General features: G+C 45.8%; 1 protein-coding gene across 2 annotated transcripts in view; it reads right to left on the reverse strand.

The window, feature by feature from the left end:
• The window catches only part of CBFA2T2 (CBFA2/RUNX1 partner transcriptional co-repressor 2), a 93,380-nt gene that overhangs the window by 45,918 nt on the left and 25,294 nt on the right, over positions 1 to 22,168 (reverse strand). The window lies entirely within an intron of this gene.

Genomic DNA, 22,168 nt, shown 5'->3' on the forward strand with positions numbered 1-22,168 from the left:
TTTGTATGAAAGTCAAGATTTGCATAGAACTGTCTATAATTGGATCTGCTAGTCATTATGATCATTAAGTTTGTCTGAAGGTAACTTGTGCTGGAGCATTTTTTAAATCATATGCTTAACTTGAATTGCTCAAGTTTTAGTCAGGTTTACTTTACGAGAGATTGTTGGCCAGCTTTCTACATATACCAAGGTTCTTCACAAGCACATTTTTTTTTTAATTGAACATTCGTAGTAAAATGACCATACTGACTAGAACAAACAATTACTATCCTGTCTAAACTGTTTAATTAGCATCCTTCAATCATATTTTTGCACACATATATGAAGTCCAATAGTCATCTCAAACAATTGGGATAAAATAACTATTTGCCCGCTAAGAACAGTTGAAATATCCTCAAACAAGACAAACAGGTGACACAACATCACAGTTGGCAAACGATGTTCATTTGGCCATATTAGTGCACAAATAAATCTAGATCTTCACCAAGTACTTGTGTTTACATAGCCAATTACAGTATATAATTATGCTTGGGAATGGTTTTCGTGGCCTTAAGCTGGCTTTACACCAGTAGAATTCCGTTCAAAAATGTTCGTTGTCAGAACATTTTTTACATTTTCTAAATAGGTAATGGGGTCAAAGCAAGCATCGTTGTATAAGGACAGAAAGTGTTTCTCAAACTAACAAAATTCTAACTGTGAATGTGGTTTTTGTTCAGGAACAATTGTACTTATTGTGATGTGCATGTGCCCCACATGGCACCAGCATGGTTTTTCATTTGTTACGCGCGTTCCTAACCCCAGAAACCACTAAACAGCTCATCCACTCCCTCATCGTATCACGACTCGATTACTGCAACTCCCTCCTCACTGGCCTGCCTCGCCGCTGGCTATCCCCGCTTCAGTCCATCCTGAATACGGCTGCCAGACTCAATCACCTTTCCAACCGCTCCATTCCGCCACCCCCCTCTGCCAATCCCTCCACTGGCTTCCGATTGCGCAACGGATCAAATTCAAAATCCTAACATTGACGTACAAAGCCGTCCACCATACTGCCCCGAACTACATCACCGACCTAATATCCAAGTACCACCCAGCACGCACACTCTGCTCCTCACAAGACCTTTTTCTCTCTAGTTCCCTGTTCTCCTCCTCCCATGCCCGCCTCCAGGACTTCTCCAGGGTGTCACCCATCCTCTGGAACTCCCTGCCCCAACCCATCAGATTATCACCTACTCTTCTCTCCTTTAGGCGCACCCTGAAAACCCATCTCTTCAGGGAAGCCTACCCTACCCCCTGCTAACTTGACCGACCTCCTCCACTCTTCCTACCACTCCATCCCCCACAACTATCTCCTCCTGTGCCACCATCCCCTCCCTCCTAGATTGTAAGCTCGAAAGAACAGGGCCCTCGATCCCCTCATGTCTTGCATTGCATTGTTATTGTTCTGTCACATGTTCTGTCCCCCTTTGTAATGTACAGCGCTGAGCGAACTATTGGCGCTTTATAAATACTGTATAATAATAATAATTTGTTGAGTCCATAACGGTTCGATTAAAAGCTCTAGAAAATTATTTTTCAGGCTGCTCTCATTAAACAATACACCCTGGAAAGGGCTCTCTGGGTAGAAACCAACATTAAAAAATAGGAATAGGAGACCACCACACCAATGATTTATGGAGTCCAAGCTGATTATGGTGATTTTATTAAAAATTTGTTTTGGGGACTCAGGCACTCATCAGGGCTTGAGAGTTGTGCAAGCTTGAAATGGTAGGACTCAGTGGAAAATTATAGGAGTTCTAGTGTTTATTGCATTCGATCACAACAGTGGCCCAATTGCTAGAGGCATAACTATTTTCTTATAATCGTTGGTGTGGCAATCCTATTGCCTTACCCCCTTCAAAGAAACTGTCATGGAAGAAAAAACACAACTGCCAAAGGAACCTAGAGGTTTCTACACATAACTGCATTCTCATCCAGATCCTTACTGTTACCTGTTACTGCCAAATGCAAGGCTGTTCTGACAAGCATCAGTAGAAGGAGGCAGGTGAAAGTTCCAACTTCCTAGATCAGCCTTTTTCAAACAATGTTCCGTTGAACCCTAGGGTTCCTTTACGCAGGCATCAAGGAGTTCCTTGAGCAATTAGCGATTTCTGCACTCAGATAAGTAACCACTGACACAATCATCTTTTAGCTGTAAAGGGGGCATTCTTCTCACTAAACACCAATGTACTATATATTATTCCCACTGACCAACAGTGTAAAGGGGCACATCTCCAGTCACCACCAATGTAGGGGGCATTTCTCTGCTTGCCACCCCTGTAAGAGAGGACTTCATCTCTGACCACCATTGTAAGGCTAACGCACGTCCTTTCAGCTGACCACCAACGTAAGAGGGCGCTTCACCTTTGTCCATAGTTATAAGAGGGGTCTTCTCCACTGACCGTCATTGTAAGGAGGATCTTCTCAACTGACCATTAGTGTAGGAAGGGTCTTCTCCATGGACCATGAGGGCACAATACCAATTTCACTGTCTGCTTTTCTTCAATAAGCTTTATTATAACTTTAAAAAAATTTGTTGAGTAGAGCACCCAAGGGTGTTGAAAACTTGAAGTATTTCACATTCCTTATTCTTTCATCTATTCTTACAGTCATGGCCGAAATTGTTGGCACCCTTGATATTTTTCCTGAAAATCAAGTATTTCACACAAAAAAGGTATTGCATTAACACATGTTTTGCTATACACATGTTTATTCCCTTTGTATGTATTGGAACAAATATAAAACAGAGGCAGAAAAGCAAATATGACATAATGTCACACAAAACCCCAAAAATGGGCTGGACAAAAGTATTGGCACCCTTAACTTAATATTTGGTTGCACACCCTTTGGAAAACATAACTGAAATCAGTCGCTTCCTATAACCATCAATAAGCTTCTGACACCTCTCACCCGGAATTTTGGACCACTCTTCCTTTGCAAACAGCTCCAGGTCTCTCTTATTGGAAGGACACCTTTTCCCAACAGCAATTTTAAGATCTCTCCACAGGTGTTCAATGGGATTTAGATCTGGGCTCATTGCTGGCCACTTCAGAACTCTCCAGCGCTTCTTTGCCATCCATTTCTGAGTGCTTTTTGACGTATGTTTGGGGTCATTGTCCTGCTGGAAGACCCAGGATCTTGGACGCAAACCCAGCTTTCTGACACTGGGCCCTACAGTGCGACCCAAAATCCTTTGGTAATCCTCAGATTTCATGATGCCTTGCACACAGTCAAGGCACCCAGTGCCAGAGGCAGCAAAACAACCCCAAAACATCATTGAACCTCCACCATATTTTACCGTAGGTACTGTGTTTTGTTCTTTGTAGGCCTCATTCCGTTTTCGGTAAACAGTAGAATGATGTGCTTTACCGAAAAGCTCTATCTTGGTCTCATCTGTCCACAAGACGTTTTCCCAGAAGGCTTTTGGCTTACTCAAGTACATTTTGGCAAACTGTAGTCTTGCTTTTTTATGTCTCTGTGTCAGCAGTGGGGTCCTCCTGGGTCTCCTGCCATAGCGTTTCATTTCATTTAAATGTCGACGGATAGTTCGCGCTGACACTGATGCTCCCTGAGCCTGCAGGACAGCTTGAATGTCTTTGGAACATGTTTGGGGCTGCTTATCCACCATCCGGACTATTCTGCGTTGCAATCTTTCATCAATTTTCCTCATCCGTCCACGACCAGGGAGATTAGCTACAGTGCCATGGGTTGCAAACTTCTTGATAATGTTGCGCACTGTGGACAAAGGCAAATCTAGTTCTCTGGAGATGGACTTGTAACCTTGAGATTGTTGATATTTTGCCACAATTTTGGTTCTCAGGTCCTCAGACAGTTCTCGTCTCCTCTTTCTGTTGTCCATGCTTAGTGTGGCACAGACAGACACACAATGCAAAGGTTAAGTGAACGTCTCTCCTTTTTATCTGCTTTCAGGTGTGATTTCTATATTGCCCACACCTGTTACTTGCCCCAGGTGAGTTTACAGGAGCATCACATGCTTGTAACATTCTTATTTATCCGCAGTTGTGAAAGGGTGCCAATACTTTTGTCCAGCCCATTTTTGGAGGTTTGTGTGACATTATGTCGAATTTGCTTTCTTTCCTCCCTTTTTTTGTTTTGTCCCAATACACACAAAGGGAATAAACATGTGTATAGCAAAACATGTGTTAATGCAATACGTTTCGTGAGAAATACATGATTTTCAGGAAAAATATCAAGGGTGCCAACAATTTCGGCCATGACTGTATATATCAACTTAATGTTCATGCTAATGCCCCATGGGCTACAGAAATGGTAATTATTAGCAGGGGTTCCCTGAAGCCCGAAGCTTATTTCAACAGTTCTTCCATGTTAAAGGAAGTCAGAAAGCCTATCCTAAATGTAATTAGTATTTATATATTATAGTACCCCAGGTCTCAAAAGTATCCAGTGGTCAAAATTATGATTCATTTAGCAGGTAAAACATCAACTGTGTATTTAGTTAGGTTCACCCTGGAGTTTAGCTTTAAATATTACATCACAAGGTGTCATTTTCTTGAAATATGTCTCAAATGTAAAGTAAAGAAGGCTTTCATCCAACAAGCTAGCAAGCCCCAGTGGTGAACATTTAGGCAGATTTCTCACCCATTTCCAGTAACCATCTAGTGTTCTGTAGACCATGGCACAAGCAGCATTGTGGTCTACATCAGTATGGCTCACAAGGAAATTATGATGTCACCAAGCCACGAGCAACAAAAGTGATCCCATATGACTTCCACTTACTTGCCATCTCCATCTGGATTCTGATGTTTAACCCCCTCTAATCCCTCTCCCTTGCTGGGTTGGACTTGTCCCAAGAAATACATTCTGGCAAGGAAATTTGACCGAGAATTATTCTCCTGTGACCAGCGATACACTTCTTACAGTCTACAGAAAGCTTTCAATTGTACTGAATGCACAGCTGCAGTCAAGTCACCCTATGTACATTGGACATGAGTAGAACTAAGTAGCCTGCAGTTATGTCACTAGCAAAACAAACCTAGGAAAGTTATGCAATGAACCAAAGATGTTTAGTATGACAGGTGCTGCCCTATTTTAGGTTTTTAGTGTTTAAAATGTATTTAAACACAAAACCAAAAATGTAATATACTGCAGCTTACCAGTGGAGAAGATTATGTTAGATGGACTAGTACAGGCTCCAACCTTTTCAGCATGAGGGCCATTATGTATATTTTACAAATTTTAATTCAGCCAAAAAAAATCAGCTTTATAAATAAATGAATAAAATTTAAATAAACAGGTTTTACTTGGGAATTGTTTGTGTGGCGGAGCCTGGGCTTCCTCGTGCGGAGTGATGCGTCTCAGCCAATGGTCCCCTTGTCCTGCAAGTCTTCCAGTGCTCTGCCAAGGCAGGTATTAGAGCTCAAAACCAATCGTTCCCTGCTATCCCAAACCACGAGTAGGAACTTCGTGTAGGTTGAAATGAATCAATCTTTATTGAACACAACTCAGTATTAACAGCTTCACCCCCACCCGACAGCCTGGCACCGGGTTTTCCCCACCCACAACAAAACCCTACAACCCAACAATACAGTATGAACTCTATAGAAGTGAAAGACTACAAGGTCACATTTCGCCAAACAGTGTAGAATGTCTGTCTACATAACAGCTGCTAAACATACAGCTTTACCAAGGGGAGAATGGGAAGACCTCTTAACAAGGGGATAAAACCACAACAGAAAGGGCAAAATGTTATCACAAAGGGACGGTGCGTCACAGTTTGCAATTACCATGTTATGATTTAGAACGGGGGTCACCAACCATTCAAAACAAAGGGCCAGTTCAATGCCCTTTAAACTTAGGGGGGGCGGACTGTGGCCAGTGGGAGTAGAAAATGCATTGGCTGGAGTAAACAAACAATGCTATAGGCTTGGTGGTCAGTGGCAGTAAAAAAATTACATCATTGGTGTCAGTAGGAGGAAGAGTACCCCATTTCTGGTATCAATGCAGGAATAGTACCCCATTGTTGGTGTCAGTGGGAGGAATAGTGCCCTGTCTTTGGTGTCAGTGGAAGGAATAGTGCCTCTTATCAGTGGAAAGAATAGTGTCCCAAGCACCAGATACAAGCAAGCACTTCCAGCCCATGGATGGCAGTTTAAAGACCCCTGATTTAGAACAATAGAAAAAAAATCAGTAAAACAAAGCAAAAAAATTGCAAATAAACTTGAACACATCAGAGTCCCCCACCCTTGCATGAGAGTCCCCAACAGAGTTCCTCCTTACATAAGATTCCATATCAACGTGCCCTCCTACATCAGAGAGCCAAATAAAATCTTGCAGTGGGCCAAATTTGGCTCTTGGGCTACAGTTTGGAGATCCTTACACTACTAGATTTGAATGGACTTTACATAACTGACATTGGGGAACTGGAGAAAGTACAGAGAAGGGCAACCAAACTGATAAGAGGCATGGAGGAGCTCAGCTATGAGGAAAGATTAGAGGAACTGAATTTATTCTCTCTTGAGAAGAGGAGATTAAGGGGGGATATGATCTCCATGTATAATACATAAGGGGGATATGATCACCATGTATAATACATAAGGGGGGATATGATCACCATAAGGGGGATATGATCTCCATGTATAATACATAAGGGGGGATATGATCTCCGTGTATAATACATAAGGGGGATATGATCACCATGTATAATACATAAGGGGGGATATGATCAACATGTATAATACATAAGGGGGGATATGATCAACATGTATAATACATAAGGGGGGATATGATCTCCATGTATAATACATAAGGGGGGATATGATCACCATGTATAATACATAAGGGGGATATGATCTCCATGTATAATACATAAGGGGGGATATGATCTCCATGTATAATACATAAGGGGGATATGATCACCATGTATAATACATAAGGGGGGATATGATCTCCATGTATAATACATAAGGGGGATATGATCTCCATGTATAATACATAAGGGGGATATGATCTCCATGTATAATACATAAGGGGGGGATATGATCTCCATGTATAATACATAAGGGAGGATGTGATCTCCATGTATAATACATAAGGGAGGATGTGATCTCCATGTATAATACATAAGGGAGGATGTGATCTCCATGTATAATACATAAGGGGGGGATATGATCTCCATGTATAATACATAAGGGGGGATATGATCTCCATGTATAATACATAAGGGGGGATATGATCTCCATGTATAATACATAAGGGGGGATATGATCACCATGTATAATACATAAGGGAGGATATAATCTCCATGTATAACACATAAGGGGGGATATGATCACCATGTATAATACATCAGTGGTTCATATAGTGAACTCGGTGTAGAGCTATTCACCCTGAGGTTATCACAGAGGACAAGGGGGCACTCTTTACGTCTGGAGGAAAAGAAATGTAATCTCCAAACACGGAAAGGTTCCTTCACAGTGAGAGCTGTGAGAATGTGGAATAGACTCCCTCAAGAGTTGGTTCTGGCCAGCTCAGTGGATTGCTTTAAAAAAGTCCTGGATTCTTTCCTAGATACACAGAATATAACTGGATACTAACATTTATAGGTAAACTGTGGGTATAGGATTATAACTTTTTTTTTTTTTTTTTTAATGGTTGAACTAGATGGACTTTTGTCTTTTTTCAGCAAGACTAACTATGTAACTATGACTAACAAATGAAAGCAGAACTCCAGCTAACACTTTTTAAAGTGATATTAAAGGCACTTTTTTTTAAGCATAAAATAAAACAAACAAACATACCTACCTACTGTGTATAATTGGTTTTGCACAGATCAGCTCCAGTCTTGCTTTTCTCAGGTCCCCCGTGCCCCCAGAGCAAGCAGCTTGCTATGAGGGTACCCAAGCAAGCTCACTTCTGTTATAGGCTTGCTCCAAATACACAAAGAGCTGTGGCTCGGCCCGCCCCCTCTCTCTCCTCTTTGGCTCACTGAGTGTGATTGACAGCAGCGGGAGGCAATGGCTCCCACTGTGGTCTCAGCCAATAAGGAGGGAGATCTCCTGGAGAGCTGGGGCTCTCGTGCACATTGCTGGATCGCGATGGGGCTCAGGTAAATATAAGGAGCGGCTGGGGGGACTGCTGCACACAGAATGCATGAAGGTGAAAAAAAAAAAACTTGAGCCTTTACAAGCACTTTAAGTTACACATGTCTACCTTTACATTGGACCTGAACTAAAAAAAAAACTGAAGATTTGCTATGTTATAGGGAACATTTAAGTTGTGCTTGATAAATAAAGATTTATAATTTGTCTGCAATTCCTCATAAAAATCATAGTGCACTTCCTGGTGTGTGATTGTGCCTAGGCACTCCTGTGCCTACAGCCTTAGGCTGGCCAAAGACAGGCCATTTATCGGCCAAATTGTTGGCCGATAAACGAAAAATCGGTCGCTGCTGCCATGGATGCTGCCACCAATGCTTACGGAAAATGTCAGTTTTTCGTAGATTTTCCAGCATGATCGATAAAAAGAAACAAGAAGATCCGCGAAAAACGGCCGACGGCATTGCCCCACTAACGGTGTGAATATTGGCCGATTTTTCGGTCGGACGAAAATTAGGCCGATAAACAACCCGTCTATGGCCTGCATTTTAGATATATAACTGCAGTGTGAGATCTGATAATCTCAAGAGATCTGGGGTTAGATTTGGTGATAGCATTATAGTCCTGATTACAGTTCTCTTTGCTGGAGGTTCTGATATCAGGGATCAAAGTCCAGGCCTCTACCTAAATGGCCACCTCATCACAGAGACACAGTACAGAAAAAGACATTGTAAATTAGTGTAGCCCAGTCTGCAGCTCGGGCAGGAAAAGGACTCTGTGTCTGTGCTGTAGAGAAGATATTAACACAGGCAGGGCTGCAGGAGAGAATCAGTGAGTCGGTGTTAGGCTGCCCTCCATCCACTAGAAGGTGAACTGAGGATGAGGACTGCTGAGAAGTTTGAAGGATTGTGGGAGGTGTAGTTTCTACAAACTGAATTGGCTTTAGAATTTAGGAGGCAAAAGCCTTCAGCTCCCAGTGGCACTGTGGTGGAGAGGAGGGGGAGTGTTGGCTGAGGAAAGGAAGGATAGAGGACTTGCAGGAAATCAGAGGTTGTCAGCAGACCACTGCGCCTGAGTGAAAGAGATACAGTGGCACCCATTCTGGAACATTGGAGGATGCCCTGGATGCTGATTGAGCCTGCTGCCTAACTGAGGAGCAGGATGCTAAGGACACTGACCAGGCTACATTTTGCCACTGAGCAGAAAAAGATCCCCTGCTCACACAACGTGGTGAGAGGCCAACAATCAACAATGCACCATATAAAAAAAATAATTAAAAAAATTTAAAAAATTGCATACATGGTGAAGTGTTGGAACGTCGGCTTGTGTGTTGCCAACCGTGTTGAGCCATCACCTTTCCATACTGCTCATGTAAGCACAATTTTTTTTATCTGGCATTGGTGGTTTTTATGAATAAAGATCCTTTTGGGCATACTTCACCATGTATGCGATTTTTTGATTTTTTTTTTTTTATCATGGCCACTATGTCAGCTTGTAGTGCTACTACCTTCATTTTCTCATGGTTCAACCATCTTTGAGTATCGCCTTGATGGCCGCTAGTCTCCTGATGTGATTGTATATCTTCAAGCTGAGCATTTTATGACCATTTGTAATTTTATGGTCCATCCTGTCTGGCAAGAGGCTCTGACATCTATAGGTGGAGGAGTTTTTTCACATCGTGGTATATTATCGGCTCCTAGACAGCACTTGATATTCTTTAGAGCAGTGTTTTTCAACCTTTTTTGTGCAAAGGCACACTTTTTTCATGAAAAAAATCACGAGGCACACCACCATTAGAAAATGTTAAAAAAATTTACCTCTGTGCCTATATTGACTATATATAAAGTAATTCTCTTGAATAGGAATCAAACACAAAGAAATTATTTTATAATTACTTTATTATGAAATAATAAAGTATTTTATAATTGGACCCGGGGGCCGGACCAAGAGTAGATGAATGATGTGTATGTGTCATCCATAGTAAGTATAGTAATATTCCCCCATAGTAAGCATAGTAATTAATCCCCCATATAGTAATTCATCCTCCATATAGTAATTCATCCCCCATAGTAATTCATCCCTCATATAGTATTTCATCCCCCCATATAGTATTTCATCCCCCCATATAGTATTTCATCCCCCCATATAGTATTTCATCCCTCATATAGTAATTCATCCCTCATATAGTATTTCATCCCTCATATAGTATTTCATCCCTCATATAGTATTTCATCCCCCATATAGTATTTCATCCCCCCATATAGTATTTCATCCCCTCATATAGTATTTCATCCCTCATATAGTATTTCATCCCCCCATATAGTATTTCATCCCTCATACAGTAATTCATCCCTCATATAGTAATTCATCCCCCATATAGTATTTCATCCCTCATATAGTATTTCATCCCCCCATATAGTATTTCATCCCTCATATAGTAATTCATCCCCCCATATAGTATTTCATCCCCCCATATAGTATTTCATCCCCCCATATAGTATTTCATCCCTCATATAGTAATTCATCCCTGATATAGTAATTCATCCCCCATATAGTATTTCATCCCCCCATATAGTATTTCATCCCTCATAAAGTAATTCATCCCTCATATAGTATTTCATCCCCCACAGTACTATTCCCCCCCCCCCCTTCTAGTAAGCCAAGTCCCCCGTGTCAATTCACTTACCTTTTGCGTTCCTCTCGCTGTCTTCCCGCGCCGTTCGGGTCTTCAGGGCGGACTGTGAGAGGAGCCTAGCTCCCCTCCCCTCACGTTCGGCACGCTGCCCCGCCTACACACATCCTGACAGCCACATCCGCAAGCCGGATTAAAAGGTCCGCGCGGACTTTTGGGGCTGCCAACCGAGAGGAGGCAGGGGAGCGGCCGACCGAGAGGAGGGAGGGGAGCAGGCGCCCGGCACACAGAAGAGCCGCATTAGACTGGGTAAAGAGCCGCATGTGGCTCGCGAGCCGCGGCTTGCCGACCACTGAATCATTAGATTCTAATGATTGGTCTATTTGTGAGCCGAAGCCACATGTTACAGATGAAATTGGAATTTTTCCCACGGCACACCAGACAATATCTCACGGCACACTAGTGTGCCGCGGCACAGTGGTTGAAAAACGCTGCTTTAGAGAAGGGACTTTATTTTTCACTTGAATTTAGTTTTCACATGGACACTTATTATATTTACTAGATGTTATGTATCATGATTGATGAAATATTCACTATGTTATAATTATTTGTTTTTTAGTTGTTTGATTTTTTTATATTTTATATATTTATATTTTAGCACTGTTTTTTTATATTTTTTCACTTGGTGTCACAGTGATTAACAGCTGCTTTATATTGTGTTTTTTTATCTTAGCACAGATATATTTTTTATTTATTTCAGGTACTTATATAGTACTGTCAATTTACACAGCACTTTACATATATATACATTCACATCAGTCCCTAACCCTCAAGGGCATACAATCTAAGGTCCCTAACTCACATTCAACACATACTAGGGCCAATTTAGACAAGATCCAATTCACCTACCAGCATGTCTTTGGAGTGTGGGAGGAAACTGGAGTACCTGGAGGAAAACCCATGCAGGCACAGGGAGAACATGCAAACTCCAGGCAGGTAGTGCCATGGTTGGGACTTGAACCAATGACCCTAGTACTGCCAGGCAGAAGTGCTAACCATTTAGCCACTGTGCTGCCCATTATTTCATTAACAATGCACTATATCTTGATAAAAGGACAGAGGTGTCAGCAAGAAACACAGTGGCAGTGCCTGCATCAGTTTTTAAAGGGACATTGCCTTGAGTATTCCATCATAGTGGTTGGGCCCCAACCTGCCGGCTAGCAGAAGAAATAAGGTGGCATATTACGGACTGCTGAACTGTTATTGTGGGATATATACAGTATAAATCTCCCCCTATAGTTTCCCAGTACAGGGTTCAGGGGGGTTGTGCTTCATACCACTTATTGTTTCTGAAGCATATTATTCCTACAGTTTAACCATTGCAGTATATGTATGTTGCTGCTTAATCATTGCAGTATATATTTCCTACGGTTTATTTATTACAGTATATTTCTTTTTTTATCTTATTGCAGTATACGTCTTGCTATTACTTAACCAATTGCTGTGCCATTCCTGGTGTCTTTGCACCTTGAGCCCTTTGGGTGTATATCCATGTGAAGGGCTGTGCTTGCCCACAGGGGATGCACAGGTGTTCCATGCATTCACCTGCAGGAAGTCCCATTCAAGCCTATTGTGACACAGCGGGTGAATGGATACAGTTCAGTTTCTACTTTGACATCTCTGTGGGGTCCCCAAGCACCTGCACCCACACTGATGTCAAATTTGAAGCAGCCGCTGTGTCCTACCAGCTGCTGCATCCTAATAAATATGAATAGGACTGCATGCATGCAGATGTATGGAACACCGGTGCATTCTATGCTGGCAAAGATGGCCCTTCACGCCACCCAGATTAACAAAAGGTAAATTTCAATCAACTTTTATTGAAGGAGTTAGGTGGAAAATTGATGGCCAAGAAGTGGCTGCATCCAATCAGATGTAGTCACTAACAGAATGCAATAGCGCACTTAGATTTCTTCATCCATATGGGATGAATGAGAGAAATCTATACATGTATGGCTAGCTTTAAACCCTAGCTGGCCATACACAGATAGAATTTTATCCAATCTCTGTAAAATATCCAAAATTTGATCTATGGGTGGCCCAGGCAACACCACCATTAAAGCTGAAATGCTGAGTTAAAGGCAAGGCTTTTTTTTTTTTTGATAGAGTAAGGGAAGTTTATATCCCCAGTTGGCATGCCCAGGATAAGGGGTGGGCAGGACGAGTGGATGTCCTGGGTGATGTTGGGGATTTGGAGGGTTGTGCTAGAAGGGGTGATTTTTCTTGGGGGGGGGGGGATTCATATTTGGAGGGTAGATTCGTGTTAGGAAGAGGGATTTGGGGGTTGTCTTTGTGCCAGTAGGGGTGATTAGGGGAATTTGTATGAGAGGGGGAAATTGGGGGAAGGATTAGTGCTAGGGAAGGGGATTTGGAAGGATTTGTGCTCATAGAAGGGGATGTGGAGGGGGGTAGATGATTTATGCTTAGAGGGGAAATTTGTAGGGTAGACGATTTGCACTAGGAGGAGAGATTAGGGGAGGGGTTGGATTTGAGCTGGGAAGGGGGGGTTTGTACTGGAAGAGAGTACATTTTTTGTTTAGGGAGAATTTTGATTTGCAAAGGGAATTTTTGCTTAGGGAGTAAGTGTGAAGATTAGTGCTTGAATTTTTTCTTTTTTTTTGGTAGGAGAGAGGGGGGCACCGCTTGGCATCTTCGCCCTGGGCACTAGATGACCTTGTCTCGGGACTGCCTGTTGGTAACCAAAACAGGACGTGAAAGGAAATCTCTCCAAAGCAAGGGAATCTCTGGTTGTTACACATTGAAAAATTTCCCCTCTATTACTTTTCTGTTGACAACCCAGATTTTGGGATTTTCTTTCACTCTTTGTGAAATGATAAAAAGGACAAATAGAGAGGGTGAATCTCCTTGACGGGGACACAGACAGCCATAAACACCCAACAGGGGTTCTAATCCCTCATCATTCTATCCATTATTTAAAAAAAATAAATTTTGTGTCCTGTTATGTTGGCCATAGAGGGGTGGAAAATCGGCCGATTTTCGCACCATTAGTGGGTTAATTGGTCGGCCGTTTTTCAGGGTTTTGGAATATTTTTTTTATCAGTCGTGTTGGAAAATTTGCGTCTGATTTTGACGATCGGCCGATTTTCCCGGCAATGATGGGCAAATCGGCTGATCATTTTACCGATAAAAAATCTATGCATGAGCCGTGACCTGGAAGAGGAGGGGAAGGGAAAGGGAGAAGGAGAAGAAGAAATTTTATTCTGCTAAAGTGAATCGATCATAGGAATGGGAGACACCTGAATCCTTCCTACAAACTGGAAGTCCAGTCCACTATTATATTTTATGTGAAAAAGTCTTGCGGCTGCAACAATGTATCCATTTGTATCCAAATAAAAACATCTGTATCCAAATAAAAACATTGTAATCCAAATAATGTATTTGTATTGCTGTCACATTGTAAGGTGTGCTCCCCTGTCTCTGCAAGAGACAGAAGTAATTATAAGTTAATGCCGGCCATAAACGGGTCGAAAATCGGCCGATTTTTTTAACGTTGGTGGTAACGTTGGTTGATCGAACAACCGATTTTTCATTTTTTTTTTTTTTAAATCGGCCGATGTTCGACCCGTCTATGGCCTGCTTTAGGGTGGAAAAAAGTTGGCTGAAGAGTGACTGCACCCAATTAGCTGTAGTCATTGTTAGGGTATTCTGGCAGCCATAGGTGCCACTTGTCAGAATACAATATCCGGCAAAGGACGGGAGAATCTATGGATTTCTTCTGTTCAGCTCAGCGGGTATGGCCAGCTTTTGTTTCCCTCTCGTACAATGTCACCATTCTGTTTTAGGATATCACTTTGCCATTCTTGACACTAAACACATGGAGTTTTGGTCTACAGCAGTTTGATAAGTCTGATCTCCCACGACCACAGAATCTAGGACCTGTAATTGTTCCGCTTGCAGAAGGGAGCAGAGAGTGAGGTCTGCCTACATTCCAGAAGTCCGGCCTATGGCTCCAGGAAGTCTGATGGGGCCTGAGCTGCTTGGAGCTATTCATTTCACAAGGAAGTGAGACACCCACCACCTCTATTACACAGCATGTCATTACAGCATAGCCTGGAGGGTAGAGGAGGGGGAAGGGGGTCCTCCATGGTGTGTACTGGACTTTGTATCAGCATGGACTTACTGCTGGTTTGGTATAAACTTCACAAAGTGCCTTTCCATGTGTGTAAACAAAGATGTCATTCCACTAGAGGAAAATAACCGCGTCAAATTGAGCTGAGGAATGTTTTGCTGCGTGCAGAAGTGATCCATAATTAATAAGTGCTACGATATTACAAATAAGGAGTGCTCTATGCTCTTCACCGCTAAAAGGGAGAGCAGCAGTGGATGGGGTGGCTGAAGAATTTCAGGCGATTGACTGATCAAGGGGGTGATGAAAGAGGAGAGACTCGATGTTCTTGATTATCCGAGGGCCATTTGATAGAGGACTATAGTTTCATAAATGCACCCCCCCCCCCAATCTTGCTAAAGATGGCCATGTGCCAGAAGAATTTTGTTCAAAATTTTAAGTTTTAAGAATGTTTGTCTAATTTTCTAATAGCGGGTTCAAGTTGACGTTCGTTAGTTTGATGTTTGCCCAAGAAAATTTGAAAACACAGTATAGAATATTTTTTCCCCTAACTAAGAACTAATTGTAAATGTGGTTTTTGTTCAGGAAAAATTGTACATACTGTATTGTAGTGCCCATGTTGTAGACTGGGGTCTCCAAACACAAACACATCTGGTCCGCTACAAGATTTTTATTTAGCCCTCAACAGCTGTCCATGAAAATACCCCAGCTGACTGGCAGTGGTCTGTGTATTGTAATATGGAGACTGGCGCATCCACTTCCAGCCAGCCATGACCCTCCCCCATTCCCCATGTCAGACACTCCTGGATGTAAGGGGGGACTCTTATGTGCACTCCTAGATCTAAGGGGGAGCTTTGATGGGCTCTCCTAGATGTAAGGGGGGACGCTAATGGTTGCTCCTAGATGTAAGGGGGGACGCTAATGGTTGCTCCTAGATGTAAGGGAAACTCTGATGGGCGCTCCTGGACGTAGGGCTGAACTCTGAAGGGCACTCCTGGACGTAGGGCTGAACTCTGATGGGCACTCCTGGACGTAGGGCTGAACTCTGATGGGCACTCCTGGACGTAGGGCTGAACTCTGATGGGCACTCCTGGACGTAGGGCTGAACTCTGATGGGCACTCCTGGACGTAGGGCTGAACTCTGATGGCCACTCCTGGCCGTAGGGCTGAACTCTGATGGCCACTCCTGGCCGTAGGGCTGAACTCTGATGGCCACTCCTGGCCGTAGGGCTGAACTCTGATGGCCACTCCTGGCCGTAGGGCTGAACTCTGATGGCCACTCCTGGACGTAGGGCTGAACTCTGATGGCCACTCCTGGACGTAGGGCTGAACTCTGATGGCCACTCCTGGACGTAGGGCTGAACTCTGATGGCCACTCCTGGACGTAGGGCTGAACTCTGATGGCCACTCCTGGACGTAGGGCTGAACTCTGATGGCCACTCCTGGACGTAGGGCTGAACTCTGATGGCCACTCCTGGACGTAGGGCTGAACTCTGATGGCCACTCCTGGACGTAGGGCTGAACTCTGATGGCCACTCCTGGACGTAGGGCTGAACTCTGATGGCCACTCCTGGACGTAGGGCTGAACTCTGATGGCCACTCCTGGACGTAGGGCTGAACTCTGATGGCCACTCCTGGACGTAGGGCTGAACTCTGATGGCCACTCCTGGACGTAGGGCTGAACTCTGATGGCCACTCCTGGACGTAGGGCTGAACTCTGATGGCCACTCCTGGACGTAGGGCTGAACTCTGATGGCCACTCCTGGACGTAGGGCTGAACTCTGATGGCCACTCCTGGACGTAGGGCTGAACTCTGATGGCCACTCCTGGACGTAGGGCTGAACTCTGATGGCCACTCCTGGACGTAGGGCTGAACTCTGATGGCCACTCCTGGACGTAGGGCTGAACTCTGATGGCCACTCCTGGACGTAGGGCTGAACTCTGATGGCCACTCCTGGACGTAGGGCTGAACTCTGATGGCCACTCCTGGACGTAGGGCTGAACTCTGATGGCCACTCCTGGACGTAGGGCTGAACTCTGATGGCCACTCCTGGACGTAGGGCTGAACTCTGATGGCCACTCCTGGACGTAGGGCTGAACTCTGATGGCCACTCCTGGACGTAGGGCTGAACTCTGATGGCCACTCCTGGACGTAGGGCTGAACTCTGATGGCCACTCCTGGACGTAGGGCTGAACTCTGATGGCCACTCCTGGACGTAGGGCTGAACTCTGATGGCCACTCCTGGACGTAGGGCTGAACTCTGATGGCCACTCCTGGACGTAGGGCTGAACTCTGATGGCCACTCCTGGACGTAGGGCTGAACTCTGATGGCCACTCCTGGACGTAGGGCTGAACTCTGATGGCCACTCCTGGACGTAGGGCTGAACTCTGATGGCCACTCCTGGACGTAGGGCTGAACTCTGATGGCCACTCCTGGACGTAGGGCTGAACTCTGATGGCCACTCCTGGACGTAGGGCTGAACTCTGATGGCCACTCCTGGACGTAGGGCTGAACTCTGATGGCCACTCCTGGACGTAGGGCTGAACTCTGATGGCCACTCCTGGACGTAGGGCTGAACTCTGATGGCCACTCCTGGACGTAGGGCTGAACTCTGATGGCCACTCCTGGACGTAGGGCTGAACTCTGATGGCCACTCCTGGACGTAGGGCTGAACTCTGATGGCCACTCCTGGACGTAGGGCTGAACTCTGATGGCCACTCCTGGACGTAGGGCTGAACTCTGATGGCCACTCCTGGACGTAGGGCTGAACTCTGATGGCCACTCCTGGACGTAGGGCTGAACTCTGATGGCCACTCCTGGACGTAGGGCTGAACTCTGATGGCCACTCCTGGACGTAGGGCTGAACTCTGATGGCCACTCCTGGACGTAGGGCTGAACTCTGATGGCCACTCCTGGACGTAGGGCTGAACTCTGATGGCCACTCCTGGACGTAGGGCTGAACTCTGATGGCCACTCCTGGACGTAGGGCTGAACTCTGATGGCCACTCCTGGACGTAGGGCTGAACTCTGATGGCCACTCCTGGACGTAGGGCTGAACTCTGATGGCCACTCCTGGACGTAGGGCTGAACTCTGATGGCCACTCCTGGACGTAGGGCTGAACTCTGATGGCCACTCCTGGACGTAGGGCTGAACTCTGATGGCCACTCCTGGACGTAGGGCTGAACTCTGATGGCCACTCCTGGACGTAGGGCTGAACTCTGATGGCCACTCCTGGACGTAGGGCTGAACTCTGATGGCCACTCCTGGACGTAGGGCTGAACTCTGATGGCCACTCCTGGACGTAGGGCTGAACTCTGATGGCCACTCCTGGACGTAGGGCTGAACTCTGATGGCCACTCCTGGACGTAGGGCTGAACTCTGATGGCCACTCCTGGACGTAGGGCTGAACTCTGATGGCCACTCCTGGACGTAGGGCTGAACTCTGATGGCCACTCCTGGACGTAGGGCTGAACTCTGATGGCCACTCCTGGACGTAGGGCTGAACTCTGATGGCCACTCCTGGACGTAGGGCTGAACTCTGATGGCCACTCCTGGACGTAGGGCTGAACTCTGATGGCCACTCCTGGACGTAGGGCTGAACTCTGATGGCCACTCCTGGACGTAGGGCTGAACTCTGATGGCCACTCCTGGACGTAGGGCTGAACTCTGATGGCCACTCCTGGACGTAGGGCTGAACTCTGATGGCCACTCCTGGACGTAGGGCTGAACTCTGATGGCCACTCCTGGACGTAGGGCTGAACTCTGATGGCCACTCCTGGACGTAGGGCTGAACTCTGATGGCCACTCCTGGACGTAGGGCTGAACTCTGATGGCCACTCCTGGACGTAGGGCTGAACTCTGATGGCCACTCCTGGACGTAGGGCTGAACTCTGATGGCCACTCCTGGACGTAGGGCTGAACTCTGATGGCCACTCCTGGACGTAGGGCTGAACTCTGATGGCCACTCCTGGACGTAGGGCTGAACTCTGATGGCCACTCCTGGACGTAGGGCTGAACTCTGATGGCCACTCCTGGACGTAGGGCTGAACTCTGATGGCCACTCCTGGACGTAGGGCTGAACTCTGATGGCCACTCCTGGACGTAGGGCTGAACTCTGATGGCCACTCCTGGACGTAGGGCTGAACTCTGATGGCCACTCCTGGACGTAGGGCTGAACTCTGATGGCCACTCCTGGACGTAGGGCTGAACTCTGATGGCCACTCCTGGACGTAGGGCTGAACTCTGATGGCCACTCCTGGACGTAGGGCTGAACTCTGATGGCCACTCCTGGACGTAGGGCTGAACTCTGATGGCCACTCCTGGACGTAGGGCTGAACTCTGATGGCCACTCCTGGACGTAGGGCTGAACTCTGATGGCCACTCCTGGACGTAGGGCTGAACTCTGATGGCCACTCCTGGACGTAGGGCTGAACTCTGATGGCCACTCCTGGACGTAGGGCTGAACTCTGATGGCCACTCCTGGACGTAGGGCTGAACTCTGATGGCCACTCCTGGACGTAGGGCTGAACTCTGATGGCCACTCCTGGACGTAGGGCTGAACTCTGATGGCCACTCCTGGACGTAGGGCTGAACTCTGATGGCCACTCCTGGACGTAGGGCTGAACTCTGATGGCCACTCCTGGACGTAGGGCTGAACTCTGACGGCCACTCCTGAATGTAGAGGGGAACTCTGACGGCCACTCCTGAATGTAGAGGGGAACTCGAATGGGAACTCCTGGATGTAAAAGGGACTCTGATGGGCACTCCTAGATCTATGGGGGAGCTTTGATGGTCTGATGGGCACTCCTGGATGTAGGGCTGAACTCTGATGGCCACTCCTGAATGTAGAGGGGAACTCTGATGGGCACTACTGGATGTAAAAGGGACTCTGATGGGCACTCCTAGATCTATGGGGGAGCTTTGATGGGCACTCCTGGATGTAGGGCTGAACTCTGATGGGCACTCCTGGATGTAGGGCTGAACTCTGATGGGCACTCCTGGATGTAGGGCTGAACTCTGATGGGCACTCCTGGATGTAGGGCTGAACTCTGATGGGCACTCCTGGATGTAGGGCTGAACTCTGATGGGCACTCCTGGATGTAGGGCTGAACTCTGATGGGCACTCCTGGATGTAGGGCTGAACTCTGATGGGCACTCCTGGATGTAGGGCTGAACTCTGATGGGCACTCCTGGATGTAGGGCTGAACTCTGATGGGCACTCCTGGATGTAGGGCTGAACTCTGATGGGCACTCCTGGATGTAGGGCTGAACTCTGATGGGCACTCCTGGATGTAGGGCTGAACTCTGATGGGCACTCCTGGATGTAGGGCTGAACTCTGATGGGCACTCCTGGATGTAGGGCTGAACTCTGATGGGCACTCCTGGATGTAGGGCTGAACTCTGATGGGCACTCCTGGATGTAGGGCTGAACTCTGATGGGCACTCCTGGATGTAGGGCTGAACTCTGATGGGCACTCCTGGATGTAGGGCTGAACTCTGATGGGCACTCCTGGATGTAGGGCTGAACTCTGATGGGCACTCCTGGATGTAGAGGGGAACTCTGATGGGCACTCCTGGATGTAAAAGGGACTCTGATGGGCACTCCTGGATGTAAAAAGGACTCTGATGGGCACTCCTGGATGTAAAAGGGACTCTGATGGGCACTCCTGGATGTAACAGGGACTCTGATGGGCACTCTTAGATCTATGGGGGAGCTTTGATGGTCTGATGGGCACTCCTGGATGTAGGACTGAACTCTGATGGGCACTCCTAGATGTAAGGGGGACTCTGATGGGCACTCCTAGATCTAAGGGGGAGCTCTAATGGTCTGAGGGGCACTCCTGGGTGTAAGGGGGACTCTGATGGGCACACCTGGATGTAAAATGGACTCTGATGGGCACTCCTAGATCTAAGGGGGAGCTCTAATGGTCTGACGGCACTCCTGGATGGAGGAGGAAACTCTGATGGGCACTCCTGGATGGAGAGGCAAACTCTGATGGGCACTCCTGGATGGAGAGGGAAACTATGATGGGCACTCCTGGATGGAGAGGGAAACTATGATGGGCACTCCTGGATGGAGAGGGAAACTATGATGGGCACTCCTGGATGGAGAGGGAAACTATGATGGACACTCCTGGATGGAGAGGGAAACTATGATGGACACTCCTGGATGGAGAGGGAAACTATGATGGACACTCCTGGATGGAGAGGGAAACTCTGATGGGCACTCCTGGATGGAGAGGGAAACTCTGATGGGCACTCCTGGATGGAGAGGGAAACTCTGATGGGCACTCCTGGATGGAAAGGGAAACTCTGATGGGCACTCCTATAAGGGTTGGTGAAGATTAGATCCATTAAAATGAAATAAAAAAAAAAATAAGAGCAATTTATGACCTAAAAACCCACAGCCATTGTTATAATACACAACGCATATAAATAATTAAATGTAACCTGAAAAGTGAAATGCATAATAGTTATATTTCATATTTACCACTTGTAGCCAGCAGGTCTTGTGCTTGATACAGTTCTTTACAATTTTTGAGTCATTTATTACTATAGTGTGAATAGTCTGTGCAATTGAAAAGGATCCCTTTTAAAAGGTAAACGTATTCAGTTGCGCAGATTAAAAGCACTTTATCTACAGCTTACTCCTTTTAAACAATCAATTCTTAGTTATAGCAAGAAAAGGTTGTTCAGAATCTGAAAGTGGATCTGGTGCTTATGAAACTGTAGAATAAAACAAAAGGAGTTCTTTTGTTTGAACCATTTACATGGAGTGAAGATCATTACAAGTGTTATGCATTCATATCACTGCTATCAAGTGGCCTCACGATCATGGAGTGCTTTTTTTTTTACAAAGTGGCTTGTCTAGCAATTATGGAGGTTATATCGCTTTTTAAAGTGGAACCATACATGACTAACATGATAGCCCTCCCATGCAGCTGGCTCTATAATGCCACAATGTAGAATGAGAAATTTGGAGGATTAAATTTTCACTGTCAGATGAACTTTTTCCCAAAATGAAAGGGTTAGTTCACCTTTAGAGTGCAGTGATGGATTGCTGCTCTCCACTTCTGGAAGAGGTGTAGCAGTGGATCACATGTTAGCTGATTCAGGTAAGTAAAAATGGTTTTGGAGGGCTTAATAAAAAAACTTGTACCATGGTAAGAACATGGGTGGGACGGATGGGGGGAATGCATGATTTTTGCTTAAAAATAGGCTGTAAAGGGTTGGTTCATCTTCATGAAAAACCACTGGCTATGCAGGTAAGCG

Source organism: Staurois parvus, unplaced genomic scaffold (genome assembly GCF_062004578.1).
Source record: "Staurois parvus isolate SC_StPar_1 unplaced genomic scaffold, SC_StPar_1.0 ptg000137l, whole genome shotgun sequence".
In the NCBI taxonomy this organism is placed as follows: domain Eukaryota; kingdom Metazoa; phylum Chordata; class Amphibia; order Anura; family Ranidae; genus Staurois; species Staurois parvus.